Source organism: Triturus cristatus, chromosome 2_1 (assembly GCF_964204655.1).
Source record: "Triturus cristatus chromosome 2_1, aTriCri1.1, whole genome shotgun sequence".
NCBI classification, from domain to species: domain Eukaryota; kingdom Metazoa; phylum Chordata; class Amphibia; order Caudata; family Salamandridae; genus Triturus; species Triturus cristatus.
Genome location: NC_140581.1, coordinates 580,966,979 through 580,989,349, shown reverse-complemented (window position 1 = coordinate 580,989,349; position 22,371 = coordinate 580,966,979). Strand labels below are relative to the sequence as shown.

General features: G+C 46.2%; 1 long non-coding RNA gene across 1 annotated transcript in view; it reads left to right on the top strand.

Annotated features, from left to right (window-relative positions):
• Window positions 1–22,371, top strand: part of LOC146865647 (uncharacterized) — a 62,645-nt gene that overhangs the window by 28,057 nt on the left and 12,217 nt on the right. Inside the window, exon 4 of the long non-coding RNA XR_014976673.1 lies at window positions 10,190–10,228. This is a non-coding gene — a long non-coding RNA (uncharacterized LOC146865647). The remainder of the gene's footprint in view (window positions 1–10,189; window positions 10,229–22,371) is intronic.

Genomic DNA, 22,371 nt, shown 5'->3' with positions numbered 1-22,371 from the left:
CACTTGTATATAATGTCAATGGTTTTACTGCTGAAAACTAATGTTTAGTTAATGCAAACTGGGGATTGTATAAATATGGATATTATTTTTATCTGTAAACTGCAATCCTATGGATTGTTTTTATGTGAGATCATACTTATTTGTATATAATGTTAACGGTTACACTGCTGTATCTTTTATGGCCTACAATGGCTGAAATAAAGAAATTTTTGGATTGGATTGGATTATCTTAAGTTTCGCTGAGCGCATACACAACCAGTCCACAACCGAAATTATTACAGATCGATGGCTGGGCTTGATTAGTCTCTCGGAAAGAGCCAGGTTTTGAGCCTTTTCCTAAAATGAAGAAGATCGTCTATTTGTATGAGATCTATCGGGAGGTCATTCTACAGTCGCGCGGCTACAGTGCTGAATGCTCTGCCTCTCATCCTGGTTTTTCTAATTCTATGGGTGTTCACCAACCTAGCTGTTGATGACCTAAGACTTCTGACCGGTTTGTACCAGGTAAATTTACTCTGCAGTGGTTTGGGTCCCATTTTGTGTACTGCCTTAAAGACTATGCAGAGCGATTCTCAGCATAATCGAAAGCCAATGGAGGTCCTTGAGGGACTGGGCAGGCGAAGACCTACGCTGTCTTTTTAAAGCTATCTTGGCCGCTATTTCTGAACTCTTTGAAGTTTCGTCAACAAAGAGTTTGGCGCACTCAGTAGCAGAGCGTTACAGTAGTCGAGCCGACTCATGATAATACTTCTCATCACCAACGCTCTGACTGAGGTCGGTAGCATAGGGAGTATTTTCCGTAAGGCTCTGATCAATGAATAGCAGATTCCCACAGTTTTGTCTACTTGGGAGTCTAGTTTTAGATTATCATCAAACGTCACTCCCAGATTACGCACTGTCTTTGATGGGATTAATTGTTTTACTGTGGGAGTTGGCAAAAAATTGGTCGGAAGTGGGCATGGGACTTTATTTGCTGTGCAGTGCAAGATTTCCGTCTTGTCACCATTAAACTGTAAAGAGTTGTCATTAAGCCAGCTTGCTATTTTTCTCATACATTCGTGGAATTTATCCAGTGATACTGATTGATTCCCCTCCAGTGAGAAGATAAATTGTGTGTCATCAGCGTAATTTACCAATTTAATTCCAAAGGATTTAATAATAGAGATTAGTGGGCTCAGGTACACATTAAACAGAATCAGGCTGATCGCCGATCCCTGAGGGACACCATGCTGAATGGAATGATATTTAGAAGTAAAGGGAGGTAAGGCCACAGCCTGTTGTCTGTCCGATAGGTATGACTTAAACCAGTCTAGCATTTTTCCCCCAATTCCGACATCCATAAGTCTTCCCAAAAGAATGTTATGATTAACCGTGTCGAACGCGGCTGACATATCCAGTAACATTAGTATAACTGACTGGCCTGTATCTGCTCGCATTCTTAATTCGTCTAAGACAGTTACTAGTGCAGTTTCAGTTCCATGAGCTGGGTGGAACCCCAATTGTACATCGTCTAACTTATGGTTGTTTTCTAGAACTTGTGAGAGGGTTTTGCTGACGAGTCACTCTAGAATCGTTACTGGGTAGGGGAGAAAGGAGAAGAGGTGTGGCGCAACAGCCAGGGCGACTGACTCCGGAATCTGGGGATCACAGTTCGATCCCCGGTGCCGGCGGCAGTTTAGCCCAGCACCATGTGACTCTGGGCAATAGCTTGATTAATCTTCCAGACGGCCCCCAGCGCCTAGAGACCCTTATGGGTGATTGTTCGCGCTTTACAAATGTGGATTATATTATATTATAAGGAGATAGGTCTGTAGTTAGGTGGACAGAGGGGATCAAGCGTGGTTTTCTTTAGTAGTGGTGTCACCGTTGCCATTTTCCAGAAGACTGGGACAATTCCCTCACTTAGGGATTGGCAGCCGGCTTGTCAGAGTTGTGGAAACAGCTCTTCCTTAAATTCTTTCCACACTCTGTGTGGGAGAGGGTCCAGTGGTGACCCGGAAGAGACACTCAGAGCAACTCTTCTTCTGTAGGAATCTGGAGATAATCCAGACTTATCAGCTTGTCTATATCTACTTCTTCCCTCTGCTTTCCCGGTGTCTTCGGCTCATATAGTCCAGATCCACTATCTATCTCTTCTCCCTTATTGATGTCCAGACCATCAATAATTTTAGTAATATTCTCCACAAAGTAATCTGCTAGACTGTCACAGAGATTCTGTGTTGCAATGATCTTATTTTTCATACAGTCTGGTTTAGAGAGGTCATTCACTATTTTAAAAATGGTTCTGGCATTGCTCGATGCCTCTAGAATGGATTTTGCATAGTAATCGGCTTTTGTCTTGGCAATTGTTTTTTTGTATATGCCTAGTGCAATTTTCAGTGCTAACTTATCCTGTTCCTCATAGAGTTTCCTCCATTTTCGTTCAGCTTGTTTGCAGTTCTTTAATATTTTTAGCTCCTCTTACCAGGGGGCTGACTGTTTATGTCTATTTTTTAGCTCTTTCATTGGAACCAGTTGATTGAGGGTATGGTTTATTCGAGAACAGAGGCTGAGATAGTTGTCCTCCACTGATTTACTGGCTTTGAAGGAATTAGTCTCTGTGAACGTCGAGGAGTGTTTAGTTTTCAGCAATTTGTTCCATTCCCTTCCACGTTGATTAATTTCCCTAGCACTAATTTTATTATTAGTTCTAAAAATTATTACCAAAAATTGTACAAGAAAGTGATCAGTCCAGCATAGAGGTAATATATCCTCCATCTTTACATATTTATTGTCTGCAAATATTAAGTCAAAAACATGGCCACCCTGGTGCGTTGGGTGCATCACCAGCTGTTGCATGTTTATGCTCTCGCCGGCTTGAACTGCAAATGGCGCCATGGATGCAAAGATATGGGTAAAATGCATGTTGTCAAGGAAATGCGGAACTGTGCCAATCTCACTTGTCTCACATTTCAACGGGAAATGTCATCTACCTCTGCACGAGACCGAGGCATGTTAAATCAGTAGCATAAGGAGAAAAAAAGAGAAGTTTCGCTTTAATGACAGAACATGCTCCAAACTATAGAAGCCGATGCTGATTGAAAGAAGTCTGGGATATAATAACTGAGCTATGACACTGCAGAGGAAGGATACTAGCAAGAGCTACTTTTTTGCTCATCAGAAACAAAGCCAAATGACAGACTGCAGCAAGGAACAAGTGGCACAACATCACAATCCCAGCACAGAAGGAAGCAAAGGAGGGAAACAGAACCAGATGGTAAAGCCACCCACAAAAACATGCTGCAGCTGATCGCCAACTTCCATCATGACCAGACATAACCCGGACACTTCTCTATTCGCTCTGTTGTAGTTGTGAACACATGCAGCTATGCGATCACAAATGTGAGTTTTCTGGACATTAGCTAAGTCTTTTTTCGAATACATTAACTGCCAAACTGCAAATTAGTTTACAATGCTGCTATACTTGAATGCAGACGTACTCAGTATGATATGAGGCAAACATATTATGTTCCAGAGTTTCGCTAGTCTTTGAAAGATGAAGAGTCAGTGTAATGATTTTTTCTCTATTCTTCGAAAGCAACAACAAAAAGGGCCAAAATATGAACATTTTTGTCTGCTACAAAATATTTGTAAAGTACACATGGTTGTTTATGACTGCAATTCAACGTGCAAGTCTATCATTATTATTATTATAAATGGTTAGAGCATCAACTTGCAATAGGCCCCTGAACGGTATGTTAATGTATACAATGCAGTACATATAAAAGTACTTTTGCATATGAATGTTATGTATACAATGTATATTTGAGTATCTGATATATATATATATATATATATATATATATATATATATATATATATATATATATATATTCCCACGTTGTTGGCTCGTTTTCGTCAGAGAAGGTTGCGCTCTCCCCAGTGCGGTATCCTACGGTCGAGCCCAGACCGTTACAATGTATCCACAATCTCTTTGAACAAAGAGGAAGCAGGGTCGCACTCCGCAGTTGAAAGAAATATTCTTTTTATTTTAGCCCAAATTCTTATGCAATCAATCCATAAACAAAAGCGACGCGTTTCGGTCTTGCCACAAGACCTTGCTCACGACACTGTGGCATGGTTCACGTTTACAATAAATAACGTTTGATTTTTGAAAAAAACTTCCAAGTCATTTCCTGTCATGTGACTATACTCAGCATTATGGGACTTGTAGTCATCAATCCCCTTCAACATAAAGTTAAACATTTATCCAACTATTTTAATAACATTCAAACAATAATAATTCCTCACCGAATGTATGCGGTTATTTTCGCAAACCCATATTGCCACAGTCCATATTTATGAAGAAATAAACAATTATAATTAGGAATATGAGGTGCCCAATTGACTTGTAAATATTCAATAAATTAGGCATAATGTTTGACCTATTGTTCTAATGTAATTTCTCATCAATGATACCCCTCCAGTGGGGTGTGACCTTCGATTTTATGAACATGCCTCTAAATGTTCATGCTAAACTGGGTACCTCTGTGAATTCAAGTTAAAAAACAGGTAAGGTAAGAGAAAAGGGGAGTGAGAACACTAAATAATCGACATGTATCATTTCGTATACCCCAAGTACAAAGCTGTCGAAAAAAACCCCCACCACACAGGTTTCCAAAATATTCCAAAGTTTGATTTCTTTAAACAATTTAACAGATCATCAGATGGTATGGGGGCCACAAGCAGTCTTTCTTCATTAACATCAACGGAGGCAAGCGATGTGGAAGTAGAAGGACCGGTGGATCCGGCAAAATTGTCTTTTTTAGGGGATATGCGCCTCGTACTTCAACAGAGGCAATGGGAGCAAGACCGAAACGCGTCGCTTTTGTTTATGGATTGATTGCATAAGAATTTGGGCTAAAATAAAAAGAATATTTCTTTCAACTGCGGAGTGCGACCCTGCTTCCTCTTTGTTCAAAGAGATTGTGGATATATATATATATATATATATATATATATATATATATATATATTCATTCACTAAAAAACATAGGTTTCAGGCATGTTATAGTTAGAAATTATCATTTAAAAAACCTTTGAAATTCACTGAAAAAACCATAGGTTTCAGGCACGTTATAGTTAGAAACTAGCACCTAAAAAACCTTTGAATTTCACTGAAAAAAACATAGGTTTCAGGCACGTTATAGTTAGCTGGACATTTCACTCGTACAAAACCAGAGAAATTCAGCTGTTATAGTTAGTAGAACTAACTATAACTCACGCCCCCGCAATGCACTGCTGATGATGTCACATATTACATCACTCATGACATGGTCAGTGACATCACTGATGACATCTCAAATGACATCACTGATGACATCATCCAATTAATGTGTATTTCTGTAAAGTTTAAATATGTTTTATATATATATATGCCAAGGTGTATTGAAGAATGGTGTAAAAAGGGGCGTGGCCTCAGAACACCTCTCTGCAATGCAGCTCTGTGGCGCATACTGGAGGTACCTGGTGGGCTAGTTGGCATACAGGGACCCTTAGTATTCAAGGAGAATTAATTCCCCAACTTACAATGTGCCAGGGAGCGCGTTTGCACACTTGCTATGTCAGGGCCACCCCCTCCCTGCACCACTGTGCAAACGCGCCCCCTGGTGTGTTGTAAATTAGGGGATTAAGTCCCCTTGAATCCTGAAGGTACCTGGGGGGCCAACTAGCCCACTAGGTACCTCCAGTAAGCACCTCAGAGCTGCGTTGCAGAGAGGTGTAAAAAGGGGCGTGGCCTCAGACCACCTCTCTGCAACGCAGCTCTGTGGCTATTACTTTTAACAATGCCGCCGGGACCTGGCCCACCCGGGGGCCTCATTTTATAGAAGCACGCTACATTTATTTATGTTTTTGGTGGGATTCGCGACCCCAATGCGAATTCCGCCAAAATTATTATTAAAAAAAGCTTTTTCGGGCCCTGGGGGTCCTTGTTGGACACCCTGAGCAGGCCTAGGGGGTCAGGGGGCATCTACCCTGCCCCCTTTTCTTAATTTTTCACTTTGTTTCACTGTTTTCTTGTGACTTGGTTCTACGGAGTCACAAGATGGCTGCCAACAGTTCCTGGTTTGGAGTATTGGCAGCCAACCAGAGTGAAGCTCGTGCCGTGGTGGGTTCGCGAACACACCGCGCTCACAGATATCTATATCTTTTCTCTTTCTAATTTCTCAGGAACTACTGACCGGATATACACCATTTAACAAAAAGGGCTCTTTCTGAACCAAGGGCTACCTTTTTGCCAAATTTGGTGTAATTCCGTTCTGCAGTTTGGGCTTTAGCTTTGTCTAAAGTTTCCAATGGAAATTAACATGGGGAAAACGTGTTTTGGGATCCCCTTTTTTCTCATCCCCTGCTTGACGAATCACCCCGAAATTTTTAAGACAGGAGCTGATCGGAGCGCCCCGCTAGTTGTGAAAATTTCATGAAGATTTGTCAACCGGCGCCAAAGTTATTGGGAAAAGAAAAAACGCTTTTTGAATAGAAACGTGGTCCTAACTATAACTATAACTATATATATAGACTTTGTCTCATACCGCTGGGCATCTGAAGCTGACGTGTGGAACACAACCAACTTCGTTGGGGCATCACTTGTTGCTAGGAGAAACGCTGTTACTACACAGACACTCCATGTGAACTACACTTACCAGCATGCATCTGCTCAGCAAGGTGAGAGCTCAAGGGGCTAGCACACCTTCTATTGGAGGAGGAGTGACGACATCAGAGGGAGCGGTCTATTTCACAGCTGCATCTTGTTGGACCCCCTTACAGAGCACAGAGTTCGTGAAACCGGCACTGAAGAGAGCCATTGGAGGCTTGAAACGCGTCTGCCTGAGCGTTTCAGGGACTATGAGCATTACGCGCCTTTGAAAATAAAGCCTTTGTCATTTTACCCCGGAGCTGTATCGTGCTTTTTGTTCAATGGGAGGAAGCTTTGGTTCGGATGTTAGAGTCAGCAAGCAGGTCGCTGACTAGCGATACACCCTCTCGTTCTGGAGCACCGTGAAGAGACCAGCATGTTGTGGATATTTTGCATGGACTGCATCCACACGGCGCCCCCCCAGCTGCCCAGATGGCCACATGGTTTGACAAGCGGCAAGTGGAGAGAGTAGGCGAAACGTTTCGCCTGATAAGGGGCTGGCAATAGACTTTGTCTCATACCGCTGGGCATCTGAAGCTGACGTGTGGAACACAACCAACTTCGTTGGGGCATCACTTGTTGCTAGGAGAAACGCTGTTACTACACAGACACTCCATGTGAACTACACTTACCAGCATGCATCTGCTCAGCAAGGTGAGAGCTCAAGGGGCTAGCACACCTTCTATTGGAGGAGGAGTGACGACATCAGAGGGAGCGGTCTATTTAACAGCTGCATCTTGTTGGACCCCCTTACAGAGCACAGAGTTCGTGAAACCGGCACTGAAGAGAGCCATTGGAGGCTTGAAACGCGTCTGCCTGAGCGTTTCAGGGACTATGAGCATTACGCGCCTTTGAAAATAAAGCCTTTGTCATTTTACCCCGGAGCTGTATCGTGCTTTTTCTTCAATGGGAGGAAGCTTTGGTTCGGATGTTAGAGTCAGCAAGCAGGTCGCTGACTAGCGATACACCCTCTCGTTCTGGAGCACCGTGAAGAGACCAGCACGTTGTGGATATTTTGCATGGACTGCATCAACACGGCGCCCCCCCAGCTGCCCAGATGGCCACATGGTTTGACAAGCGGCAAGGGGAGAGAGTAGGCGAAACGTTTCGCCTGATAAGGGGCTGGCAATAGACTTTGTCTCATACCGCTGGGCATCTGAAGCTGACGTGTGGAACACAACCAACTTCGTTGGGGCATCACTTGTTGCTAGGAGAAACGCTGTTACTACACAGACACTCCATGTGAACTACACTTACCAGCATGCATCTGCTCAGCAAGGTGAGAGCTCAAGGGGCTAGCACACCTTCTATTGGAGGAGGAGTGACGACATCAGAGGGAGCGGTCTATTTCACAGCTGCATCTTGTTGGACCCCCTTACAGAGCACAGAGTTCGTGAAACCGGCACTGAAGAGAGCCATTGGAGGCTTGAAACGCGTCTGCCTGAGCGTTTCAGGGACTATGAGCATTACGCGCCTTTGAAAATAAAGCCTTTGTCATTTTACCCCGGAGCTGTATCGTGCTTTTTCTTCAATGGGAGGAAGCTTTGGAGTCAGCAAGCAGGTCGCTGACTAGCGATACACCCTCTCGTTCTGGAGCACCGTGAAGAGACCAGCACGTTGTGGATATTTTGCATGGACTGCATCAACACGGCGCCCCCCCAGCTGCCCAGATGGCCACATGGTTTGACAAGCGGCAAGGGGAGAGAGTAGGCGAAATGTTTCGCCTGATAAGGGGCTGGCAATAGACTTTGTCTCATACCGCTGGGCATCTGAAGCTGACGTGTGGAACACAACCAACTTCGTTGGGGCATCACTTGTTGCTAGGAGAAACGCTGTTACTACACAGACACTCCATGTGAACTACACTTACCAGCATGCATCTGCTCAGCAAGGTGAGAGCTCAAGGGGCTAGCACACCTTCTATTGGAGGAGGAGTGACGACATCAGAGGGAGCGGTCTATTTCACAGCTGCATCTTGTCGGACCCCCTTACAGAGCACAGAGTTCGTGAAACCAGCACTGAAGAGAGCCATTGGAGGCTTGAAACGCGTCTGCCTGAGCGTTTCAGGGACTATGAGCATTACGCGCCTTTGAAAATAAAGCCTTTGTCATTTTACCCCGGAGCTGTATCGTGCTTTTTCTTCAATGGGAGAAAGCTTTGGTTCGGATGTTAGAGTCAGCAAGCAGGTCGCTGACTAGCGATACACCCTCTCGTTCTGGAGCACCGTGAAGAGACCAGCACGTTGTGGATATTTTGCATGGACTGCATCAACACGGCGCCCCCCCAGCTGCCCAGATGGCCACATGGTTTGACAAGCGGCAAGGGGAGAGAGTAGGCGAAACGTTTCGCCTGATAAGGGGCTGGCAATAGACTTTGTCTCATACCGCTGGGCATCTGAAGCTGACGTGTGGAACACAACCAACTTCGTTGGGGCATCACTTGTTGCTAGGAGAAACGCTGTTACTACACAGACACTCCATGTGAACTACACTTACCAGCATGCATCTGCTAAGCAAGGTGAGAGCTCAAGGGGCTAGCACACCTTCTATTGGAGGAGGAGTGACGACATCAGAGGGAGCGGTCTATTTCACAGCTGCATCTTGTTGGACCCCCTTACAGAGCACAGAGTTCGTGAAACCGGCACTGAAGAGAGCCATCGGAGGCTTGAAACGCGTCTGCCTGAGCGTTTCAGGGACTATGAGCATTACGCGCCTTTGAAAATAAAGCCTTTGTCATTTTACCCCGGAGCTGTATCGTGCTTTTTCTTCAATGGGAGGAAGCTTTGGTTCGGATCTATATATATATATATAAATATATGACAAAAATATAATCATTTACCAAGCATTTATACAAAATAAAAATAAAACATAAAATTTAAATACAAATTTGCAAACATATCCAGCGCTAATTAATAATCACATTTTAACCTTTAGTAACTGTGCTGCTAATGGAAGTAGAGCAACAGATACAGCAACATTTTGACTTTCTAAGCGTAATAAATATTGAAAAGCTCCGTCCCCCGCGCGTATGCTTAAACTAGGCTTAAGAGTAAAAACTGACATATTAAATTAGGATTGAAAATCAGTTCTCAACAATTGAATATTTTTGGTTCAATTCTAATGCAATACATACTTATGTTTATGTATACAATACATTACATGTACAAGTGTGTTAATGTACACTGTGCAGTACATATGCAAGTGTTTTTGCTTTCATTTATTTATATACACATGCATATAATGCAGTATATAAGCAAACATGTTTATAGATAAAATATACAGTACACATACGGAACGTCTAAAAGTATGTTTGTGTATATAATACAGTAGTTATACACATATGCTAATATGGTCAGTGCAATAGGTTTATATGTCTGTTCATTTATTACAATGCAGTATACATACCATTGCTGTATATTACTGAAACAAACGGTAACAATGTTACTAAGGCACGAAAAGGAAAAGAAGTGTATTTGTTAAAATATATATATTTTTTTTGTTTTGATTCTTGCAGATCCGCATGGTGGGATCCGTCCGCTGCAAGCGTGATAAGGTAATGCAGAGCTGGTGACAGTAGGCAGAACTTTATTGCAGATTTCTTTTTCTTTTTCAATCAATCCAGATACAGCCAGTGGGGAGAGTGAAGGAAAGCTCTTTCCTTTCGATATGTCATGATAACTTTGTTGGTGAAGTCTTTGTTTCTGCCACAGAAACTTTGTAGCGCCTTCTTCGGGGCTTGCGTTCAGCCTGTCTTCACTTCCTCATGAACAGTGTATCTCCCTCAACAGTGTCATCCATGTTTAGAGACAGGACTGCCTAGAGCAATTAGTCTGAGGAACTCCACACCAGTAGCGGCCGACAAGGATTGGGAGTGGCAGGGCTGGGGGTCCTGGGAGTAGGAAGGCGAATGTAAAAAAAATTAAAAAAACATAAAAGCCACTAACCATTTCATTGCATCTTCCGTCTCTGCTCCTTCTCTCTTCCGCCGGACTCAGCTGAACAGCAACCAGGAAGCACACCCAGGCTCTCCTGACGAACTGCAGCATTGTGATTGGTAAGCACCCAGGCTACCCTGACCAATCATGATGCTGCAATGCAGTGTTGTGATTCGTCTGAGCACTGTGGTTCGACGCTCAGCCAGGGAATAGGGGCCGGGGCCTGTTCTCCTCACAGTCTGTAATGCAGCCTCCATGGTGGACATGCAAAGTGCACATGAATGTTTGGCCGACCCAAGGGGGCCGGCCAAGCATTTATGCGCACTTGGAGGGGGCAAACCACTGCTCCCCTGCCCTGCTTTGAGAGCAGAGCAGCCCCACCAACCCGCCCGCAAAGCAGCTGGAAACAATAAAATGATATTAGCAACAAGTTATCATTTTATTTTTCCTTTTGCCACACTCCTTAAAAGCATTGGGACAACGCTCCTCCGCCTTAGCGGAGGAGCCGCCACTGCTCAACACAACATGAGGCCGCACTGTGACCTTGTTCTACATCTGCACATTGCTGCAGAAGCAGCACGTGCTCATTTGCAAATAAATTGCATTGTTATAGCACATGCAGTAACCCGGGAACTCTACATGTAAGGGCACGAGGTGTGTTAGCACCGCCTAGGAATTATGGTATGGTTGCTGCCTCTATGAGTTCGGCACAGCTGTAATACTGAGAAGCCATGCACCTACTTGTGGTGTTACCGACTTGGTGCATGCACTGTAGAAAGGAAAGCATGTGTTCTTTAGTCATAGGCACACTGCACCCCTCTGCACCTGTGCATGGATGCCGTACAGCATCATGAGACAGCTTCTATAGTTATTTCAGTGACGGCATGCTGTCAATAGACCACCCAGTGCTGCATTGCCTGAGTCCTACATACTTCTACCTTTGCCACCTATTTAAAACACATTTAACAAATGATGCTTGTGGCACTCATTCGTGGAAGGTGTGTTCCAAATGTAAGAGCAAGGGGCTAGTGAGTGCTACATGGAACTATATGCCTTCTGTATTGAGCTTAATGAAAGGTGTGCAAGTATAACGCATGGCAGGTGGAGTTTAGCTATTGCACCTAAAGGTGTTCCTATTGCTTTCATTTACTGTAACAGCTGGTGTGTATCACTGCATTGTGTGCCTGAGATAAGTCATGCATTTCAAAGTGGTTAATCATGTTTTTTCCTTCATTTGATGAAGACACCATTTGAGCCTATTCATAAAGCGACACTGCATATGCTCACGCTAAAGACAGCCTTCCTAGTGGCTATCACATCACTACGAAGAGTAAGCGAATTACAAGCGCTAACACTGCAAGAGCCCTACCTACAAATACTCAATGACAGTATCGTAATGAGAACTGACCGACATTTCATGCCAAAGGTGGTGTCAAGGTTCCACATAAACCAGACAATACAAATACCAAGTTTTTTCCAGAAACCAACCACAAGCACAAATAAGGTGTTACACACACTTGATGCCAGGAGGGCAGTAATGCACTATATAGAAAGAACAAAAGAATGCAGGAAAACAAAGCAATTCTTTGTGTCTTTTACCAACAGTTTTCTGGGACGACCAGTTACCAAAAATACCATTGCACGATGGATTGCACAAACCATACAATTCTGCCATAAACAGGCAGGGCAAGAATTGCAAGGAGTAACACATGCTCACTCAACAAGGAAGAAAGGAGCAACTATTGCATTTCTAGCAAATACGCCTATTCAAGACATTTGCCAAGCAGCAACATGGTCCTCAGTGCACACGTTCTCTAAGAACTACTGCGTAGATATTCAGATGAACAAGGAAGCACAAGTGGGACAGAAGGTCTTACAACACATATTAAGTAACCAATGCTCATCTTCCACCAAGCCACCACAAACCTAGCAATCCGCTACAAAGTCTATGCACAGCATAGTGAATCCAGAAAGATTCACGCTGCAAAACGTATAGTTTCCTACCTGTCGGTGTAGTTTTGCAGCTTGAAGACTTTCTTGATTCACTAGCGATCCCACCCTCCTCCACCAGAAGGATGAGACAGGAGGAAGACTATTAAAGGACAAGAACTAAAAGAAAAAACAAAAAGAATCCGAAGATGGCGACCAAAGGTGGGAGCTTCCGGAGGAAGAGCGTCGACGTCACGAAGAGGCACCAAATGGTGGTATGTCGACGCCCACCTGGGCCACGTAAAAAAAAAAAAAGAAATACGACAATTCCGGACCCAACCACTAGATACAGCATAGTGAATCCAGAAAGTCTTCAAGCTGCAAAACTACACCGACAGTTAAGAAACTATACGTTATTGTAATTAACATTATTGTAACTTAAAATAAAACGTAACATATTTTTTAAACAATATATTTAGATAATGAAGAGTCCTGGTTGATCGCCTATACCCCAGGAGGGGCAGCAGGCATAAGTAAGTAAGCAAGTATTTTGGTGTTTGTTGAATAGTAGACTCCTGTAGATTATTTGAACCTAGGAAAGTGATAGAAATAGAAAGGGTGCAACAACAGGAAGAGAAGGAACAGAATGCCACATGTGTTAGCGATGCAGATAATATGATGTGCTATTTGTTCGGTCCCCGGTGTGGGGCGGTAGACAACTGAGTGGTTAGGAAGCACTTTGACTATCCCGTGTACAGGCACTTATAGAAATAAAGTCTATACAGAAACAAGATATATGCCAGAAGGATGAGAAGTAGAAAAATGAGACTGGATCTTGAAATATCGGCAAACTACCACTACTTCACCATATTGAGCTGACGTTTATCACCTATAGAGTAGTAATTCAGCACTTCTGCGGATGCTTCGCCCTTACTGAAAGGCGAAAAAAGACTGCTAAATCTGTGAGAACATTAATAATTGAAACTAACAATTTCATAACGTTTGATCTTAATCAGGATTTCAGATTCAGCATTTTCTGAGCCAGCTCTTCCATCTCTTGCTTAATTCTTATATCTCTATGCAGCGGAAACGGCTTGGAGCTTTCAGACTTTCCGCTCCATACATGTCCACCCCTCTAAGACACAAAGAGCATCCACTATCTTATCCTGCCTTATTTTGAAAGAACAGAGATTTGTTGTCAATATCAAATAGTAAAAAATAGCATTGTTATATTTTTGGTTGGTACCAGAAAGGCTGTCTTAGATTCAACACACTATATTTTTATTCTTGGTCCACATGCGGTTGAAACTATCAAGTACAATGAACGGTTCATTTTTTTTGTAAATAGATTTTATTAGTCGGTAATAAAGCAGTCAATAGCATTACATGGATGATCCTGCACTTACAAGCCACTTCCAGCAATTAGCCATTTATATCCATACACAATAATCTCGGTTCGACGTCCCCCATGATTCATTGGTCTTGTTCTTGTACAAGGAGTTGATAATGCACTGAGTATAGTTCAGGGTCCTCAGGCTGATCAGTCTCTGTACCCCTTTAATATACCCACATCACCCCACCATTCTGTTCCATTACTAACCCGTAACAACCAACAAAGGAACCTTCCCTCTCCCCCCTCCCCACCCACCAAAAACCCACCCTCACCCACCCCCTAGGCATGTCGCTCAGTCATTCAATTACCCGCATGGTAATGCATTCCGGTCTTACAGAGCATCAGGCATGCCATTCCCAGTAAGGTAGATCCCTAAAAGGGCCTGCTCTCATCTAGTCTACCCATGGGCATCAGCATCTCTTGGACAGCCACCATAGTCATGCAATTAGTCAGGCACTCCATTCTCTATACCAGGGTTTGTTCACCAAGGGGGTGGTCTGTTCCTTGGCTTGGCAGTTCGGGCTGGACTGTTCCCATAATGCACAGGGTCAGACTGATTTGCATATGGCCATGTCTAAACTGGGGTGGTGGAGTGAGCTAAAGAATGATAATGGATTAAACCCAGATCAGTTGACTGGGGGTGAGTGTTTGCAATGTTCAACACTCTGCCCATCATCCCCTTTGGTTTAGCGGTGTTCCGTTATTGCCACTCGGCTGCTTTAACACCTCCACTAACACCACCCATGCTCTCGCTGCCTCCAGTGTCTTTTCACTTCCAGTCCTCTGGGCCATTTGCAGTCTAAAGATTCCTTCGCAGTCCGCCCACTTTATAAGCTCCCTTAACCATCTCAGTACGCTAGGGGTGCTTTTTGCCTTCCAATGGCTAGTAAGTTCCCTTTTGGTTAATACCAACCCTAGGTCTATAAATTTGCTGGTGACTTGATTCCTGGCGGTATGCGGGAACCAGTGTAGTAGGCAATACCCTGGTGTCAGTGCTATGTTTCGCTCCGTTGTGTCCCCTAATCTATCCGTTGCCCCTCTCCAGAATCCTCCAAGTGCCGGGCAGTCCCAGAAAATATGTAGAAACCCCGCGTTTTCCAGGTTACACCGTGGGCAAGCGGATCGGGCCCAAAAAATGTGTTAATCGTGGACGGGGTAAGGTATGCTCTGTGGAGGACAAAAAAATGTATCAACTGGAAGCGCACATTTCTAGAGCTTTTCCAAGCTCTTCCTACCAGTTCTTCCCACGGTTTCTCATCTATGGGCTCGCCTAGGTCCGCTTCCCATTTGAGATGCAGGGCCATCAGGGGCCACCGCACCTTCTGCGCAAGGCGTTGGTAGAGACAAGTGACTGCTTTAATCGTTCCAGCCGCTGTTACAATATACTGACAAGTTTGAGAAGTTGAAGGTTCCGCCATCCCCTCCCTCCAATGCTTACGGATAGTTGCCATTAGGGCAGCATGTAATAGGAAATCCCCCCTGGGAAGGTCGTATCGCTCTAATAAATCATTAAAAGGAAGTAAGGCATTGTCGTCATAGAGATCTCCAATAGTAGATATCTCTGCCTCCTCCCATGTGCGTAGTCCGTGCCAGTCTCCACCAAGGGGCAATGCCTCACAGATCAGCAGCGGGATCTCAGGTGCATACGGGGGTCCTAGTCGTGCTCGGCCACAAGCCCAGTGCCAGAAATGGCGCATCGCTCGTAAGTCCGCTGGGGCTTCCCCATCTCTCAAAGGGAGGTGTAGCAACACGCGGGACAGGGGTCGCAAACCCGGATCCAAGCTCCCAAGGTCCTCCGCATTTCGAAGTCGTCCCTCCATCCACTTCGTGAACTACTATACTTGGGCTGCATGATAATAGGTCTCAAAATCCAGCACTGCAAAGCCCTCCTCCGCCTTGGGCGTCATCATGGTGGTGAGCGCCACTCTGCATCTCCCAGTACCCAATAAAAATCCTGTGATCATGGTGTTGAGCTGGGCAAAGAGTTTGCGCGGGATCCAGAGTGGTAACGAGCTGAAATAATAGAGTAGTCTAGGCAGCGTGACCATCTTTAGTAGTGCCACCGGACCCACCACCGACAGTGGGAGGGTCCCCCAAAACTCAAAGTTACTTTTGGTGCCTCGAATCGCTCGCCCCATATTACATTCTAATAAATCTGCAGTGTCATGGTATATCTGAACATCCAGATAGGTCAGGCATCTGTTTTCCCACACCACATCTGTTGTGTCTAGTGGGCCAACCCTTCCTGCCAGAGCATCGAAAAGGCACGTCTTGGTCCAGTTGACTTTGAATCCTGTAACTCTTCCCAGTCTACTCAAGAGATCTTTATCTCCCTGCAGGGCGGCCTCAGAGTTAGCTAGGAACATCAGGAGATCATCCACATAAAGCGCTATAAATTGGAGTAGTCCCATCATGTCTAAACCCTGATAGTTACGGCCTGCTCTTGCATGCACGGCCAGAGGTTCCACCGCCAGCGCAAACAAGAGGGGAGACAGCGGACATCCCTGTCTCGTTCCCCTGCCCACTAACAGGCCTCTGAGATCAGTCCTCCTGTGCGAACTCTGGCAGTAGAATTCTTATACAGTATCGCTGTCCAGGCTACAAACCCTTCCCCCCAAGCCAAACGCTCTCAGGACACTAAAAAGATACGGCCACTCGAGGCTGTCAAAGGCTTTCTCAATGTCGATCGATAAAATGCAAGCCTCTTCTTTGTTATACGTGGTCGCATCTAGTAGTCTAAGAAGTCTACGTATATTCATTGCTGTATTCCGGGATGGAATAAAGCCCGCTTGGTCCACATGTACGAGCGTCATCATGTGAATCATCAGTCGGCCCGCTAAGATGCGACTTAATATCTTATTGAGCATGGCGAGGGGCCGATATGCAGTACGATCCCAAGCTGGCTTGCCAGGTTTTACCAGCGGGATGATTAAGCTTCTCTCGTTGAAGCGAGTAGATAGCCATCTCGCTTTGCTCTATTATATAGGGCCATCAGCTGGGGAGCCAATATATCCACATATGTGGAGTAAAACTAAATCGGGAGCCCATCCGTCCCTGGGGTCTTGTTTCTGGCCATGTGTTTTATGGCCCCACTTACCTCTCCAAGTTTGACGTCCCTTCCCAGGGTCTCCTCTGCCTCTGCATCAATTTGAGGAAGTTCTATGTCCTCCAAGAATCTCTCCCCCCCTCTAACACTGTTGGATCTAGCTTACTCTGGTACAGGGCAGTATAATATTCCAGAAACTGGAGATTAATATCCTGCTGCCTATAATAGGTCTCGTTGTCTCTCCCCCGCAGTTCCAGAATCGTCGTCCCTCTGCGTGCCGGATTAGCCAGCCAAGCTAGCAATGCTCCAAACTTGTCTCTCTCAGCATGGGTCCGAGCCGTGTAGGCCTTGTAATCGAAGCATCGCACCCTTTCCACCTGCGTTGCCAGCGTTTCTCTAGCTTCAAGGAGATCAGCCTGTCTGTCGACCCTCTCCAGCCTATCTCTTTCTACGTCCCGAAGCTGCTGGACCGCTTTCCGGATGTCACTCAGGAGGACTGTAGGAGAGTAGGATCTGCACTTATGTTGCCCCCACTTTTTTTCTGATGTTAACACTGGTTTTTGGCTATAGTCTGGCTGGGTCCCTGCTAATCAGGGCCCCAGTCTCTCTGTTCTCTCTAAACAACTTGGAGTGCATATTAGATGCACTAGTGATTGGATACTGTGGTACCTTATGAGCCCCTAGTATATGGTACCTTAGGTACCAAGGGCATAGGTACTTCACAGGCCTACCAGGGGCTGAAGCATGTATTATGCCACCCCTGGGAAGCTGACTAAATCTGACACCACAGGCCTGCTACTGCAGACTGGGTGAGGTGGTGTTAGCACTCCTCACTGAGATATAGGTTCCCTATATCTCACCTTACACACACACATATAAGCCTATCAGTCACCCCTAAGGCAGGCCCTATCAATCCTGAGGGCAGGGTGCTTGGTTTACATGTGAGGGGTTGCCTCTGCCTGAGTAGGGCCCCTCTGCAGCCCTCAGAGTCTATTCCCTGTGGCTGTTTGTGGATGCGGTTAAACCATATACTCTTAAGTGCATTATAACCTTGCGGTAAATGCTAACTCTGGGATGGCTGCATCAAAACATGTCGTGCTTGGTGTCAAACGCTTTGGAATCAGTAACTGGTGTGGGAGTATGATCCCACCCTTCTAGAGACATGTACCTACTGTGGAAACACGGTAGAATCCTGAAAGAGCCCTGGCATCACAAAATGGATGCCACCAGCACAGACACTGGGCTGCCCTCCTGCTGCTGACCAAAACTCACAGTGGAGGAGGCCCAACAATAGGCATCCTGTCACAGGGAGGTGTCACCACCTTCCAGACAGCATTTAGTGCATTGGGGCTGGGTGGGTGCACTCCTAGAGTGCTTTGAAGTCCTGCACTGGGGGAGCAGTAGGCTCCTCTGTGCATATGCCAGCTCAAACCGGTTCAGGGGCTACCTGCCCCTGCTCTGGCATGAAACTGGACAAAGGGAAGTGGGTGTAACCACCCACTCCCCTGACCCTCCCATAGGAGTGGTCTCAGAGCTAGTCCCTCCCTTTCCTTTAGTATAAGATAGGGAACCCTTGCCATTACAAACTAGATATCCCTGGATGACGCTCTACAAGAAGAATCCTGGACCTTCGATGTTCCACTACCCTGCTTGGAAGGCACCAAAACATTGAATCAACAGTCGCAAACTTTCCCGCTCCCGCCGGAGTCCGAAGTCCCTGCAGCCCTGGAAGTAGATATCCTGACTTCTCGATGGCCATTGTGAGTCCCCAGCAGAGTTGAGGCGAGTGGACCCCACGAGTGGCGAGGAACAGCAATACCCGGGTACCGTGCAACATTTTCGAGTGCAATCCCTTCACGACGTTCTATGAACTTGTGCATTGAACCACGTGTGGTCCAAGCCTCCAGCAGGATTTGCACTGAAGATCAGAGGCCTACCTTGTCCCGAGTGACCGTGGGCTCCTGTGAAGTGAATCCTCCCAAGGCGTTTTTGCGATCCCTTGCTGGCTGGCTTGTGGAACCTCTGAAGACTTTTCTATCAAATCAAAGGGCTCCCCTGGTTGCTCCAGGCCTGCCCTGACTTACCTTTGCTGGGTGAGTCCCTCAGACCTTGCTGGTCTGCACCGCTGACTTTCTTCACTTTCCATGAGACCTGCTGTTGCCAAGGCTTGTTGGCTCCAATCCGGTTGCCGAGACCTCAGTAAGCTGCAAACTTTGTGGAACACTCCGAATCCAGCTCCTGGTCATAATCGACATCTCCTGGACCTTGTGGCTGAAGAGTCAAGACTTCCGTGATCACCTGAAATCACCCGACGACTGGGCATCCATCTTCCTGGGCCTGGGTCACTGGCAGGTGACTTTGAACACTGTCTCCTCTGCTTTCAGGTCTTCCTTCTTCTGAATCCAGCCTTGGATTCCACCGGACACTTCTCCTGTCTTCACAAGGAAGACTCTCCCGAAGTACCCTAGAACTTTAAAATTCCAACCGCGACTTGCTCCATTGAAGTCTATTGGGATCCACGACTGTGTTCTCACACTGCATGCATCTCCTGTGGGTCCTTTACTTACCTGCCTTGGGTGGATTAGTGAGGCCCCAGCGCTTCTGAAGACCTTAGGCCTTCTCCCTTCTCAAGTCGTTCTTCTTATACCTCTTTTTTAGTATATGGTCTGGTACGCCCCTAGGGCCCCAGCCATATAAGTGCTTAATTTGTTGTGAAACATTGATTTGTGCATATGTTCCTGACTTCTAATCTCATAAAGAGATTAGTAGAGTGTGTCTAGTAATAAATATATATATATTTTATATATATACCTGTGTGGTGTCCTTTCATTTGGTAATTCAAGAGATTATAAGGTAAAACAAGCTGCTTTACATTCCTCAGAGACTTAGCCTGAAGGCTGCTCTCCACAGCTACCTCTAGGATAGCTTTCTTTAAAAGGTTGTCTTAAACCTTTCAACCATAAGAGTTCAATTGGACTGGTGCAAGGTGGCCACTTTAACTAGTGACCAGCATATGCCAGGCCAACTTCTCACAAGGACCTTCCGTACCCCCACCGCCTCTCCAATACATCGACCCCTAATAACGGCTTTAAAAGCATCACATTCAATGAGTGGGCTAGTTGCTGTGGTGGCATTAGTCAGGAAATAATCCTCTATAGCAGTGCCTATCGTGGTTCGAAACACCTGATCCTCCAGTACCTCCGGTCTCAGCTGCCAGCTAAGGGTGTAGGCCTAGTCCGTACCCAGTCCAAAGTTACTAGGAGGGGATTGTGATCGGATATCGTCCTAGTTAAGTATTCACTCAGGGTGATCCCACCATGCACATCTGGGGAGCACAGAATCGAGTCCAAGCAGACGTGCAACTCATGTAGGGTGGAAAAGTAAGAATAGTCCCTCTCCCCCGGGTGGTGACCTCTCCAGGTGTCCGTCAACCCCCAGTGTCGCTGCCACTCTCGCTTAGCCTTGGCAACTCTATGTGTGGGAGCGTTGGGGAGCGGCGGGTGGGAACGGTCCAAATTGACGTCAGCAATACTATTGAAATCTCCCCCTAACAGCACTGACCCAGTCAGCATCGGTGCTAGTGTCTGTGAGAGTTGTGCCAGAAATGTAGGTTGATCGACATTAGGGGCGTATATACTTCCTATTGCTATATCTCATCTGTCTAACCTCCCCGATACCACCACAAATCTGCCCTCTGGATCTATTATTTGTCTGACACATTGAAAAGGGACTCTCGCGCGCACCCAGACCAGGATCCCTCTGGCAAAGGCTGAATATGTAGTATGAAACACCTGCCCTCCCCCCCAGCACTGCAATGCCGCTCCTTCTTTCTGCGTTAGGTGGGTTTCCTGTAACAGTGCGATTTGCACCCCTCTCCTGATCAGATATCTTGGTATTTTATGATGCCTAATCATGGTGTGCGTCCCCCTAACATTCCAAGAGATACATTTAACACCTACGGTGGGTCCCATAGTATGAGCCACAGACTTTCTCGGATGAGCTCCCCCCTAGCGACATGCATAGTCCCGAACCAATTCCCCTCAACCACAAAAACTCCCCAACTCCCCTTCCCCAGGACAGGTATACACAAACAAGATCCCATCCAAACTAAGGCACACGAACAGTGAATCATGAAAGTGGTGAGGCGTAAGCCGGCCCTGTTGGACCCAGATCTCCCCCAGCCCCCCCACTCTCAGAGAGCAAATAGTGGCCCCCATTGTTCCGATTGTGTCCCCAGGGAGTCACCAATAATCGCAAGCGTTAATAAGGGACATCTCCCACCAATAGACGATACGACCTATCGCATGATCTTCAGATTATGCTGTCTGCAGTTTGAGGAGTAATGTGTGGGAGTTCGGTATCTGATGTCTCATGGACACTACTTGACCTTGAGCCATCGGATTTGTTCAATTCGTGCTCCGTGATATTACTGGTTGGGCTCGTGTGACCATGGCTAATCTCCGTCACCGCTCGTACAGCTTTTTCACGCTCAAGCTTCCGTCCGGCAGGGGAAGGAGCCCTCCGAGGAGGTGACGGAGTGTCTGGCTCTCGCCAGGGCGAGCTTGGTGAAGAAGTGCGGGGTCCAGTGTTTCGTTGAGTCTCCAACCAGTCCCAAGCTTCATGCGGGGTAGCAAAGAAATGCGTCACTGCATCCACAGTCACTTGGAGGCATGCCGGCAGCAGCATAGCATAGGGGAGCCGCAGCTGGCGCAGTTTTTGCTTAACAGCCAGGAAAAAGGTTCGCTGACGCTGCACCTCTCTGGTTTAATCCGGGAAGATCATCACCCTACTGTTCCCAATCTGCAGGTCCTGTTTCTCTCGGGCTCATTGGAGGAGGTAGTCTCTGTCACGATAATGAAGCAGCCTCACCACCAGTGGGTGGGGAGGAGCTCCAGGCTTGGGCAGTCGGGCCGGAACCCTGAGCACGCTTGAGTGCATAAAAGGGGGAGAGGCCCTCCGGGGCCACCTCCGCCTTCAACCAAGCCTCCAGGAACTGGACAGCATCAGCCCCTTCCTCTCGTTCCGGGACTCCCACTATGCGCAGATTTTTTTTGTTCGTGAGCGCCCCTCGCTGTCTTCAGCCCTCAGTTCTAATAATCTGATCTTGGTTTCCACTACTTTCAGGGCTCGCTGTAGGGTAGAGACCACCTCCGGGACTTCCTTCATGGCGTTCTCATTGATGGCCACTCTCTCCTTAAGTTTACGGTGGTCATCCTTTAGCAAAGTGAGATCCGTCCCTATGGTGTCAATTTTTGTTTCCAGCGCTTCTCCCGAGGAGGTAATGGCTTGCATGATGTCGGCTAGGGTGGGGTCTCCGAGAGCCCTCTCAGTTCGTCTCCCGGGTGCATCTTCGTCATCTGCAGTATGTTGCTCCGCTTCTTCCACTCGCAGGA